The sequence below is a fragment of the Eumetopias jubatus genome, unplaced genomic scaffold (assembly GCF_037043125.1).
Source record: "Eumetopias jubatus isolate StellerSeaLion01/CBP00866 unplaced genomic scaffold, mEumJub1_p1.0 scaffold_1, whole genome shotgun sequence".
NCBI lineage: Eukaryota > Metazoa > Chordata > Mammalia > Carnivora > Otariidae > Eumetopias > Eumetopias jubatus.
In genome coordinates, this window is record NW_028274807.1 from 190,279,583 (window position 1) to 190,293,894 (window position 14,312).

Below are 14,312 nucleotides of genomic sequence, written 5' to 3' on the forward strand. Positions count from 1 at the left end.
GATTGGACAAAGCATGTGATAAAACAGATGCTGATTTAATGCATGTAACAAAGTGGAATACTGCTCCCCACATCTAGATCATTTTCAAAGGCACAGTAACGGAGCTGCCTAGTGGTCTCTTATTTCAGATGAGTGTAGGTTGGATTACAGGAATAGGTACCCAAAGATGCGGGAAGGCACAGTCATCAGTTAAAAACAGAAGATTCAAGCTCTGTTTGTAAGGTAGACATTTTATTAATGAACCTGATTTTATTTTTTTTATTTATTCTTTTTAAAGATTTTATTTATTTATTCATGAGAAACAGGGGGGGAGAGAGAGAGAGAGAGAGAAGCAGAGGGAGAAGCAGGCTCCCAAGGAGCAGGGAGCCCGATGCGAGACTCGATCCCAGGACCCCGGGATCATGACCTGAGCCGAAGGCAGACGCTTAACCATCTGAGCCACCCAGGCGCCCAATGAACCTGATTTTAGAACGAATACTCACCACTCATGAAATAAGCTTTCACCTACTGGCTTAACACAGGGACTTATGCTAAAGACCTCTAGTTTTCAAACCGGTCTTGTGTCTCCAGGAGGTAGATCAATTGTTCAAATGTTTTTATGTATTTCTCTTGATAGAACTGCGAGCTTAGACACATTTGAGTGGCTGATAGGAGTAGATTCATGTCACAAATATTTCTAAGTGTTTCTCATTTCAGGTTGGATCACTCCCAAAGTGCGAGAATAGATTATAGATTATTTTAACAGTACTTGCTGTGATTTGCTTAATCCACTAAGTTTAAGGTGGGAACTTACAGGAGTATAGAGATGAAGTTGACAAAGGAGGATTTCTTAAGTAGTTGACGGAACAGTTAGAATCATGATAGTTTCTCTTCTGATCATTTGAATATTTCAACAGACTCTGTATGGGTATTAAAAATACATTAATTCTTTACTTTTTCAATGTGGGCAACAATACTTTCTGTAATATGTTCAACGAGTCTGGGTATATGGCACATTTGTTTTTTTGTTTGTTTGTTTTTAAATGGCTTTTGCACATCCTCTCCCCAAGTCTGTGTTTACTGAGTTTATTCAGGCTTCATTTATGGACAGATAATTCCAAGCCTGCTATTAAGACAATGGTTTTGACTTTAGAATGAGTTTGTATCTTTAAGGATAGTTTTCAGCAAATGAGCCAACCATATGTTAAATCAAATTTAACATCCATTATGAAACACTGAATCATACTTTATATCTCAGTAATGATAACAAATGATCGCTTATCTCATGTTCTTCTCATTTGTACTACTACTCATCCATCTTGCTAATATTGCAAAGATTTATTAAATGAACAAGTGTCCAACTCTAACTGTTAATATTAATAGCATCTTTTTATATTTTCCCATGCTGCCTGCCTTTCCTAGGCTTGCTTAAGCCCTCTTTAATGTAGGTTTTAAAAGTAATAGTTTTTCTTATTCTGCAATGATAATTAACAGAAAACTAGCAAGGTAGCAGTAAAATTATTTCACTGAAACTATGCAATTATCCCAGCCCATTACAAGGCAGAGGATTTGCTATGTGCTCAGCACTAGAAGCGACAATCTTTTTTCACCAGAGTAAAGGAGTCGATTTTAAAACTCTGGAAACATTTCAGATCCCTTATGACTTAAAATTGCTACTTGTGCAGTGAAAGTTTAAATCCATTGAATAAATTTGTAATTTAATCTTTAAAGTTTAACTAACATTTATTCTTCCTTCCTAAGTGCTTTCTGTTGGTGTAAATTGTAGGAAGTTGTCTCTCTCTTTTTGTAAGACTTCCCTGTGGGTTTTTAACTCAACAGCTTCTAAATGGATAACTTCTCTGAAGCCCCATTTCTAGAAAAGGTCCCACCATTTCATCACTTGTCTCAGGCTGTAAATATGGGTCCCTACGTCTCCTTGTGTCCTAAATTGAATGTTTTCAGACAAGGCCACTTTTTACTGTAAAACAGTCTCTTAGATATTTAAACCTATCCTATGATCTTATTACCAATATCTTTTTACCTAAATCCTAGATTTCCATCTCAACCATTTGGTTGAGTCCCAAGACATTTGTGTTTTTCTCGAATCCATCCTGCATTCCCGATGAAACAATTCTTGCTCAATCTTCATCATTCCTAGCTTGATTTCATGATCTCAGATGTTCCTTGGGGGCAGGGATTCAACACAAACTTTTTCCACATTCCCACAAATTCCTGTTTTGTGTCAGATGACCCATATCATGGAATCCTATTTTTTTGTAAATGGTCAACATCACACTAATATACTGTATTATCTTTATGATAATAATATTAATAATAATAATTGACTGAGTTGCTTTTACAGGTTGAGTGTTTTATGTAGATTACCTCTAATCCTGGTACCCACCCTGGGAGGAGGAAATGATTCCTGCTTTTGGAGTGAATGCTGCTTTGTCCAAATAGTTAACAGTACAATTCAGGTGACAATCACGTACTGCTGTGTAACATCTCTTTTATTATCTCTGTGGGTTAAATTATTTTTTTAGCTGCAGGTTTTTAAAATTTATTTATTTATTTATTTATTTATTTATTTATTTATTTATTTTTCACTTTTTTTTGGTGCATTTCTGTCATTTCTCCTCTCAGAACTTACAGTCCTTCAGACGCTCTGAGGTATGAGGTTTCTCCTCATACCCAGGAGAGCAGCTTACACTTAGCAGGCATAATAAATGATTCTTGGTTTGAGTAAAGAGTAAAATAAAACCAAGTCTTTATAAAAAAAAATGATTATTTCTTTGTTGGTGATGGATACTAAAATATGATCAGATGTTTAAGAAGTCGTGGGAAAGAGAGGCTTGGGCTTTGGGGGGGAAAGTCCAACTTAAGGGGGCATTTTTTTGTGACACCCTTCGTAGAGTTGGAACTGTGGAATTTCAGGAGCAGAAGTACAGGGAAGGGATGTAGCTCACAGGGTCACATGTTGTATTTTATTATAGAGCTGGGATTTAGAAACAGTGCCATGGCCTCAGACAGGAGAGCTGAGGTGCAGGGGTAATGTGTTCTTTTATCAGGATGGAAATTACCCAGGAGCAGTGAAGTCACGAAATGAACTCTCTTACACACACCATTTAATGAATCCCTTGGCAGAAGCAGGGATGAATTAACACAGAGGATGAAATGGCAGGCTGTCAAGAGTTTATGAATGTTCTTGTTTTCTTCCTTATGTCACCTTGGTCTCAGTTTCCCAGTCTGTAAAATGGAGATGAAGCTTGTCCCCAGGAATGTTGTGGGCATATAATAAAAATGCATTTTAAGTGCTTAGAAAGATGCCAGGTAGAGATCAAGGACTCATACTGCTGTTTTGGGTAATTATAAAAATATATGTGTGTGTATGTATGTGTGTGTGTGTGTATATATATATAATAGTTATATTAGTGAGAATGTGTACTTCATTCACATTCATACATTTTACTTAGTAGCATTAATACATAACATATAATTGCTACTCCTAATGTTGGCCATAAGGCCTTTGCCTTCTTACAAATATAATTGCTGAGGCTAGTGAACCATTATAGGGGTAGTTTGAATTGCCCACTCTTTTAAGAGGGTCATTGCATTGAAGACATGATCAATGGTTAAAAAAAAAAATTAATGCAAACCACAAAAGCATTTCAAGATTCTTTAATATCCTTTGAGTATTTCTGGAGATAAGCTAGAGATCCCAAAGGATCTTCTAGGATTTTAGGTAGAAAGCCCTTGAATATTGCTACATCAACGAGAAGGCAACTTCATTTAAAATTTATCATTACTCATAATGTAAATCTAAAGGCAGAATTCATGGGAATGCAAGTTGGTACAGCCACTTTGGAAAACAGTGTGGAGGTACCTCAAAAAATTAAAAATAGAGCTACCCTATGACCCAGCAGTTGCACTCCTGGGTATTTACCCTAAAGACACAGATGTAGTAAAAAGAAGGGCCATATGCACCCCAATGTTCATAGCAGCAATGTCCACAATAGCCAAACTGTGGAGAGAGCCGAGATGCCCTTCAACAGATGGATGGATAAAGAAGATGTGGTCCATATATACAATGGAATATTACTCAGCCATCAGAAAGGATGAATACCCAACTTTTACATCAACGTGGATGGGACTGGAGGAGATTATGCTAAGTGAAATAAGTCAAGCAGAGAAAGTCAATTATCATATGGTTTCACTTATTTGTGGAACATAAGGAATACCATCGAGGACATTAGGAGAAGGAAGGGGAAAATGAAGGGGGGGGGCATTGGAGGGAGAAATGAACCATGAAAGACTATGGACTCTGAGAAACAATCTGAGAGTTTTAGAGGGGAGGGGGGTGGGGGGATTGGTTAGCCCGGTGATGGGTGTTAAGGAGGGCATGTACTGCATGGAGCACTGGGTGTTATATGAAAACAATGGATCGTGGATCACCACATCAAAAACTAATGATGTATGGTGACTAACATAACATAATAAAATTTAAAAAATAAATTAAAAAAATAAAGGCAGAATTTGGGAACTGCTATGTGAAGACTGATATGTTATAAAGCTTGTATACTTCTATGTAAACAAATGGCAAAAATCATTCAGTTGAGATATAATTATGACAAGAATTGATAGTCTGAGGCATCTGAGCAACAGATGGTTATCGCACCCTCTTTCTATATCCTGAAAAAGGGAGAATGAGTGATGTGTGTCCCACATCTTTATCCATTCATCTGTCGATGGACATCTGGGTTCTTTCCATATTTTGGGCTATTGTGGACATTGCAGTTATAAACATTGGGGTGCATGTGTGCCTTTGATCACTATGTTTGTATCCTTTGAACAAATATCTAGAAGTACAAATGCTGAGTGGTATGGTAGTTTTATTTTTAACTTTTTGAGGAAACTCCATACTGTTTTCTAGAGTGGTTGCACCAGCTTGCACTCCCACCAACAGAGTAAGAGGGTTCCCCTTTCTCCGCATCCTCGCCAACATCTGTCGTTTCCTGACTTTTAATTTTAGCCATTCTGACCGGTGTGAGGTGGTATCTCATTGAGGTTTTGATTTGTATTTCCTTGATGCCGACTGATGTGGAGCACTTTTTCATGTGTCTGTTAGCCATTTGTGACTTTTGAGCTAGATCTTGGAAGTTTCAACTGATAGAAATGTGACAGAAAGGCTATAAGTTCTAAACAGAGTGATTGGGCTGGTCTGCCATCTGGAAGAGGACCAGGCAGTATAAGACTGGAAAGGAAAGACAGGAACAGATTTCAAAGAATTCTAAATACCATTTGGGGTGTTTGGAACTTGACTCTTAAGCGCTAGGGAACAGTGGGATTTGAAAAGAAAGTAACAAGATCAAACATGTGTTTCGCCACGGTAAATGTGGCCACTCCATGGCTTACTGGATTAGTGTCGCCATAGTGGGAACAGTTCAAACGGTAATGCTGGGAAGGAGAGAAAGGTCTGGAAACGTAGAAATGGAGTCATTGGTACACAGTGAGTGGTTACATGCTGACAGTAGCAGGCAGGTATAATTCAAGAGTTTATTTCCAGTTTCTAGCCCAGGTGAGTTTCGATTTTCTTAACTGAGAATGGACAATAAACCATACACAGAACTAATTAATAGAAAGCCTTGATTCAGAGAAATGATACATGTGTTACACACACACACACACACACACACACCCACACACACCCCATACATCCTTGATTCTGTGATGCTGTTGGTTGTAAGAAAACCATTGATTTTATATTTTGGAAAAAAGAAATGCCATCATAGTAAGCACTTAATCTTAAGTTGTATCTCTACTTACTTATGTTAAAAATGTATGAATAGGCATCATAAAATTTAGGAAATATGGCAATGACCCTTCAGATATTAATATTTACTAACTTATAGCTTAGTGGGCAATTATAATTACAGCAGATATATATTTTCTAATATGAGAATCCAGTTGTTACCTCTTTTTGTATGTTAATTCACTGATCTTTGGAAAGTCTCTTCACTTCTGGGGGGACCAACAATTCTACAGTGCATTGAAAAAAATACACTATAGGGAGTCCTTGATATTCTCCCCTGGGTATATCCCATCATTCAAATAAAAGGAATGATTGCCAGAATGCTACATATATTTAATTTTTTAAATTAAATTTAAAAAAACTAAGTTATCAAACCTAGCTGAACTTTCACTGTGAAGTTTGTTCAAAGACAGAATGTCCTGGGTCTCACAATAGCCAAACTGTGGAAAGAGCCCAGATGTTCATCAAGAGATGAATGGATAAAGAAGATGTGGTGTGTGTGCATAATATATATACCACACACATGATGGAATATTATGCAGCCATCAAAAATGAAATCTTGCAATTTGCAATGACGTGGTTGGAACTAAAGGGTGTATGCTAAGCGAAATAAGTCAATCAGAGAAAGACGATTAACATATGATCTCACTGGTATGTGGAATTTGAGAAACAAGGCAGAGGATCATAAGGGAAGAGAGGAAAAAATGAAACAAGAAGAAACCAGAGAGCGAGACAAACCATAGAAGACTCTTAATCTCAGGAAACAAACTGAGGGTTGCTGGAGTGGAGGGGGGTGGGAGGGATGGGGTGGCTGGGTGATAGACATTGGGGAGGATATGTGTTGTGGTGAGCATTGTGTATTGTGTAAGACTGATGAATCACAGACCTGTACCTCTGGAACAAATAATACATGTTAATAATAAAACAAAGCAAACACACAAAACAAAACAACAAAAAAGAATATCCTGGGTCTCTCTTTGACCTCTTAAATCAGGACTTTGGGGGAATGAATCCCAGAATCCCATCTTTTTTAACAAGCTCCACAGATGATCCTGATGTACAAGGAGAGTTGATATCCAAGGTGTGCAGAAGGCTAACCTTCCTTGTATTCCAGGATGTCAGGGTAGGTACCTTGTAGGTGATGGTTTTCCTTCTGTTGGAGCAGCCCAAATGCTATGTTGATAGGATAGGGGACTTTTTTTCTGCTCAGCAGTGGTCCATACAGGACTGTATGGACCTTCTCAAACTTCATCATCTACCTCTGCAGCCAACTTTTTAATGGTATCTGCTAGTGTGAATTCTCTCAGCATATTTTTGTCTGGATACTCAGCATTGGCAAATTGTTGGTTCTTCATCATTTGCTTTATTACAAGTTTAATAAAAAAGGGGGGGACCACAACTTAGACATAATTCACAATTTTCCCAATTAACCATAGCATGCTCCTGAATTCTTGAGGACATAAAAATTTAATTATCTAGGCGATGAACAGTGAGTGTCTTTTTTTTTTTTTTTTTTTGCAGTTAAGAAGTAATGGACTTTGGATCTGTCTGGATTTAATGTTGACATTATGAGACAGGAATGCTAATCACTGAAGCTGCAGTAAAAAAAAAAAAAATTAAAATCTCCTTTCCCATACAAAATTATATTTTAAATTTCAAATAGGAAAATGTAATTTGAAGTTAAACTTCTGTACTCTCTTACTCACTAAATACAGACATTTTAAATGCCTTTGGCTCCTAGGGCTCCCAAGCCTGTGAAGAAATGATCTTTCCCTTCTGGACCTCAAAACCGACTACTGAAAATCTTATCATCCATTTAGTCCAATGCATATTAAAATTGAACAATTAATTATCTGTAGTTCTAATCCAGTAAGCCTGTGCAGTTAACATCTGGGATTCAGTTCATCTTTCTGCTGACTTTCTAATTTAAGGCTTGGGACATGGTGGATCTCTCTAGAAGACATATTTAACAGAGATTATTTCTTGTATTTAAATCTTCATATTTTTTTAACCCATGGTGCATTTTGTGCAATATTTTCGCGACACTTTTCAGTTGTAACTTATTTCCTGGAGGTAAATCCCTAGCAGTAAGTCTTTAAAAAATCGAAGGTAAGTGTGATTGTATCACTTCACTATTTTTTATTTCTGAATAATAGCATATCAAAAGTGCCTATAATAGCAAAATTTTTTCAAATAGGTGAACAGTCATTTGCCACACGGTATGATTTTGGTTGCTCTGATCTGTCTTCTCGGCTGAGCTTCCCTACTTCCTGCTTGCCTGATCCTTGAAGCTAATTAAAGATTGGGGACACCTTTTATTTCACCACTAGAAAATAGGTAGAGTAAGTGTCTAATTGCAAATGCCAAGGATGAGTGAATCCTTGGACCCTAATTAAGAGGATTCTTGACTGGAGTGACAGTAGTCCACAGTGGGCTCCCCAAAGCTGTCGGGTTGTCTCACTCCTAGGTAAACAGTGGAGGAGAATGGGAAAGAAGGGAACTGTGTAATTGGTGGAGAAGCAAGAAGAAGGAGGGACTGAAGATGGACTTGATGATTTTTATTGGAGGCTGGGGCTCCAGTCTAAGTGGTGAAGCCCACTGTTGAAAGACCCTCCTCCCACTGTCCCACCAGATGGGCCTCTAGTCTTTTTCATATAAAGCCTATATGCCACCTTCACTGAGAAGCCCTCCTGGCTTTCACCTGATACCAGTTCCCCTGCCTTCATGTGTCAGTTTTTACTTTACTTCCATTACAAACCTTGCACCAACATATGCCTCTTTTCCCAGAGTACTCCATTTATCGGGAGTTATTTTTGTATCTTTTGCTGCTCTTATGTTTTTTGTCATCATCCCTTAGCACAACACAGTGGTCAACAATAAATGTTAACAGATTTAATACATCTAGAAAGTGAGTATTTACAGTGTCATTGAATGTTTTCTAATTATAGTTCCAATTTATTAAAGAATATTTGAAAAATACAGAAAAATAAAACAAATCAGCATTCTACTTCTTAGATATAACCATTATTAACATTTAGATGAATTTCCTTCTAATGCTTTTCTCTATTTATAGGTAAGTGCAAATATATGGGACTTTTGTATATTAAAAAATACATATATTTACACATTTTGTATTTTGCTTATTTTCAACTTTTTTTGCATTATTTAGTATCCTCTGAAAACCTGATATCTTAATGGCTTCCAAATATTAGCTCTTGAATATCAGAATTTAATTATTCTCTTTCTTTTTTAAAAGAAATAAAACCAATAAATTTCCTAGAACTAATCTTTGGATCTCTGATAATCTTTTTTTTTTTTTTTTTAAGATTTTACTTATTTGACAGAGACACAGCAAGAGAGGGAACACAAGCAGGGAGAGTGGGAGAGGGAGAAGGCGGCTTCCCGCTGAGCAGGGAGCCTGATGCGGGGCTCGATCCCAGGACCCTGGGATTATAACCTGAGCCGAAGGCAGATACTTAATGACTGAGCCACCCAGGTGCCCCTCTTATAATAACCTTGACATCAATTTCTAGAAGGGAATGTATAGTTTGATATTTATACTGATTTGCCCTTATAGTAGTGTATATGTGTGCTTTCCTCCTTAAAACCTCTGAATACTTTTACAGAAAAAAAAATGCCTTTTTCCCAATAAAAATGCTGTGTCATTGTTTAGAATTGTAGTTAATTGAATGTAGTGAAGTTGAATATTTTTCATTTTGTACTTATCCACATATATTTCTTATTTGAACTATTCATGGTTTTAGTCGAGTTTCCTAATGAAGTGTTCGCATATTATCGATTTGTAATAGCTCTTTATCTAAAGATATTAGCTATTAGTCTATAATACATTTATCAAATAGATTTTCCCCATATTGTTTTTTCACATCATCTTGTTTATGATGGTTTTGGGGAACTTAAGGTTTTAATTTTCTGTAGTGATATGTATCATGTTTTTCTTTGTCATTTTATTTTAATGTCTTTATACTTAAAACTCTATTCCCATCCACATATGTAGGCCTATTTTCTTCTAGTTATCTTCTGGCTCCATTTTCTGCTCTTAATTCACTAGTGAATGTGATTTATTTTAATATGTGACAGGAGGAAGAGATTTAACTTATTTCCTATAAGTAATTTGTTCATCATTTCCACCATTGTCGGTTGCCCGGTTTTTTCTTCCCGAGGGTTCGTGCTGCCACCATTACTAGATCATGCATTCTACACTCTGATCTCTTTCTGGCCTTTCTCTCCAGTCTGTTGACCTAAATATTTTTAGATCATGTGCTCTCAACTATTACAGTTAACTTTCATTACTTACTTTGAAGAAGTTTTACTTTTTAAACAAGTTTAGCCCAAGAGTGCAAGATTTCTTATCTTCTCGCTTAATTTAGAAGCAACTTTGATATGTCTGAGTGTGTTCACCCAACTGCTTGTCTACAAGAATGGGGAAATGTCTGTCAATTAAATAGAATGATAGACCATTCGAGAACACAATACTGTTGCTTTTTTGTGTGTCCATGTGCTACTTAAGAGAATAATCTTTGATTAAGAATTCCTCATATCAGTGATCATTCTCTTAAGTAGCACATGGACAAGTTGCTGGAGTGGTGGGTGGGAGGGATCGTGTGGCTGGGTGGTAGACATTGGGGAGGGTATGTGCTATGGTGAGCGCTGTGAATTGTGAAAGACTGCTGAATCACAGACCTGTACCTCTGAAACAAATAATACATTATATGTTAAAAAAAAAAAAGAAGAAGAAGAAGATAGCAGGAGGGGAAGAATAATCGGAGAGGGAGATGAACCATGAGAGACGATGGACTCTGAGAAACAAACTGAGGGTTCTAGAGGGGAGCGGGGTGAGAGGATGGGTTAGCCTGGTGATGGGTATTAAAGAGGGCACGTTCTGCGTGGAGCACTGGGTGTTATGCACAAACAATGAATCATGGATCACTACATCAAAAACTAATGATGTAATGTATGGTGATTAACATAATAATAAAAAACTTCTCTATATACTTATATTTTCCTTCTCTATTTGTAATATAATTCATTTGTACTATCACTTTTTTCTTTATCTGTTTTACTAGAGGTTTCAAATAATTGTTTTTTTTTAATTTTTAAGAAATCTTTCCTCTTGTGTTTCAAAATTAATTTATACTATTTGTTTTTAATATTCTTTCTTCCACTTTAAGATAGGTCTCTGTTCTCTTCCAAGCTTCTTCAATTGACTGCTTAATGATTTCTTTCAGTTTCTTATTAAATTGATAAATTTAAGGTTGTAAAATTTTCCCTAAAAACTATTTAGCTGCGTTCTATATTCATTGATATGCACTATTTCTGTTGCCTACAATTCTTAAGGTTTTGGAAACCTATTATCATTGTTTTTTATGAGTCATTGAAGAATATACCTATATTTGAGTTTTTAAACCCACAAGACTTTTATCTCTTTTTAGTTTTGTGCCACAACATATTCACATTATTGTGAGAGTAAATTGTATGATGTGAATTTTTTAGCTTTATTGATAATTCTTTCAAGAGTAGCACATGAAAATTATAAAGAAAATGCTCCATGTATGCTTAAGAAAACAAATAGTATCTATTGTTAGATATAGGTTCCATTTGTAGATGTTCTTTAGAATAACTTTAATTCAAACCTTCTGTAATCTTATTAAATTTTCAGCTACTGTCTATAACTTTTTCATAGACATGCATAAAAATCTTGAATGATCAAGTTTTTTATGAATTATTCTTGGAATTATGTCAGTTTTTGCTTTATATATTTCAAAGCTATACTTTTGTGTGCCTAGAAAATCATGATTGTTATTATCTTTGTATTTTTGTGATATGTAGAATATGATTCAGTATAAAGAATAAAATTTTCCATGGCAAAAAAAAAAAAAGAATGATCTTTGGAGTGAAATTCTGGTCCCCGCCCTGCTCCTAAGTAGCTGTGTAAACTTTATCAAGCTAATTTTACCTTTCTGTGATGGAATTTTAAAAATAGGAATATTCACAGTGTTTATCTTGTATAATTATAAAGATTAAGTAATTTACATAAAATGTGCTTGGCTCATACTACCTTTTTTTTAACTCTGATTTTTTTTATTATGCCAAACTATACAAAACCTAGAATTTACCATCTTAATGATTTTTTATTGGGGGGGGGTAGAGGCAGTGGGAGAAGGAAAGAGAGAATTTTAAGTAGGCTCCATGCTCAGTGTGAACTCACATGGGGCTGGATCCCAGGACCCATGAGGTCATGAGCTGAGCTGAAACCAAGACTCAGACACTTAACCAACTAAGCCACCCCGGGGCCCCTAATGATTTTTAAGTGTACATTTCAGTAATGTTAAATACATTCACACTGTTGCGCAGCCAGTCTCCAGAACTCTTTCCTTCTTGAAAAACTGAAATTCTGTACTCATTGAACAACAGCTCTCCTTTCCTCCTTCCCTACCATCTGGCAACTGTCCTTCTAATTTCTGTCTTAATGAATTACACTACACTAGTACTTATATAAGCGGAACCCTGTAGTCTTTTTGTGACTAGCTTACTTTGTTTAGCATAGGTTCAGGGCGCCCGGGTGGCTCAGTCAGTTAAGCATCTGCCTGCCTACAGCTCAGGTCATGATCCAGGGTCCTGGGATGGGGCTGGGCTCCCTGCTCAGTGGGAAGCTTGCTTCTCCCTCTCCCTCTGTCTCTCCCCTTGCTTGTGCGCTCTCTCCCTCTTTCTCCTTCTCTCTGTGTCAAATAAATAAATAAAATCTTTAAAAAAAATCCTCAAGTTTCATATAGCATGTGTCAGAATTTCCTTCCTTTACAAGGCTAGATAATAGTCCATTGTATGTATATACTATGTTTTGTTTATCCATTCGTCTGTCAAGGAACACTAGGGTTCCTTCTACCTTTTGACTATTGTGAATCATGCTGCTTTTAAATAACACACATCTTGTGCACATCTCTTCAAGACACTGCTTGTAATTCTTTTGGGTATGTACCCAGAAGTGGAAGTTCCAGATCATATGGTAATACTATTTTTTCTGATAATCCTATTTTAAATTTTGGTAGGAACTGACATACTGCCGTCCATAGTAGCTGTTTTATTGTCCTGTTAATCCTCATGTGTCATTAGAGCTCATTAGGCCAAGGACCCTGATTTATGAATAGCCAGTAGTAAGATATAATGACTGGCACATAGTAGGACCAAACTCTGAATCCCAAAAGATTAACCCAGTTAATAGATTAGCTTTATAGATCAAATTGAACAGCTTTTACTCTTTTATCCTCTTTTAACTTAAGTGTTAAACTGGCCTGAGAAGAACATAAAAGCTGTACTGATAATATATTTCTCTAGTACATGGATGATAGCCCATACCTGTATACACTCAGCAATTTATTCAATGAATTGGTATGTATCCCATGTCGTTATAGATAATGACAGAAGTGAGTGGGAGAGACAAAATCTTTACCTTCACGGAGCTTACATCCTGGTAGGGAAAGGAGATGATATACAAGCGAAGAATTAAGTGGGCAAGATAACTTCAGAGTATGGTAAGTGACATGAAGTTTTGTGAGTGGGGTAAGGGACACAGCATTCATGAGGCAAGGCTACTTTAGACAGGGTTGTTAGGAAAAATCTCTCGTTTGATGACGTGTAAGCAGAGACTGAGAGGGAACACTGTGGTTGGCTCTCTACCAACGTCCCACCTAAGCCTATCAGTCTGTAGCATTGTCTGATCTCTGGTGTGAGACCATGAGTGAACAAGTGGCCTAAATTGACTGATCAAGACTGACTCAGGAAGGGACCGTTGTGTCTCTGCTGTTGGACTGCATCCAAGGCTCAGGCAGCCGGGTTGCTGCTGACTTCCATCGTGCTCTTCCCTGGGGACTCACCCCAGGAAGCTGACTTTCCTGTACACAATAGATGAGTTTACATAGTTTCCATTCTATCTCCATTCAAGTTGGAATGGCGGGGAAACTAACAGCAAGGATTCTCCGATTCTCTTTTAGCCGGGTTGGACTTATGGAAGGGGTTCCTCCAGTTGCATGTGTTCCTACGCTGTTTGGCAGGTGAAAGGGGGTGGAGGCCATCCTACAGCACCGCTCTTCCTGCATCCGCTGACAAGAACGGTTGTGGAGATGTGGGAATCCCCAGCAGGCATGCTCCTCTGTCCGTTCTCCAGCTCTCTGAGTTTTAAAGAATGATTGGGATGGCAGGCACAGTGGTGGCAGCTCTCTGATCTAGCTTCCTGAGCTCCAAACGACAGCTACAAATATGCCTTCCTCACTTTTCTGCACGTCCTGAGGCAGGTTCTCAGTTGCATTAGGGCTCGGAAGTGGCCTCAGCGGGAGTGGCTCCTTGTAGCCTCCCTGTGGTCAGTGGGATACTGTTGTGGGAATTTTGCTGTAGACATAGCCGATAGCCTGTTCTTCAGTCCTTCCAGTTTTTTTTTTTTTTAAGATTTTATTTATTTATTTGAGAGAAAGAGAATGAGAGAGAGAGCACAAGAGGGGGAAGGGTCAGAGGG

At 37.4% G+C, this 14,312-nt stretch overlaps 1 protein-coding gene across 3 annotated transcripts in view; it reads left to right on the forward strand.

The window, feature by feature from the left end:
• The window catches only part of FHIT (fragile histidine triad diadenosine triphosphatase), a 1,452,058-nt gene that overhangs the window by 1,068,770 nt on the left and 368,976 nt on the right, over positions 1-14,312 (forward strand). The gene's annotated exons all lie outside the window — the stretch shown is intronic.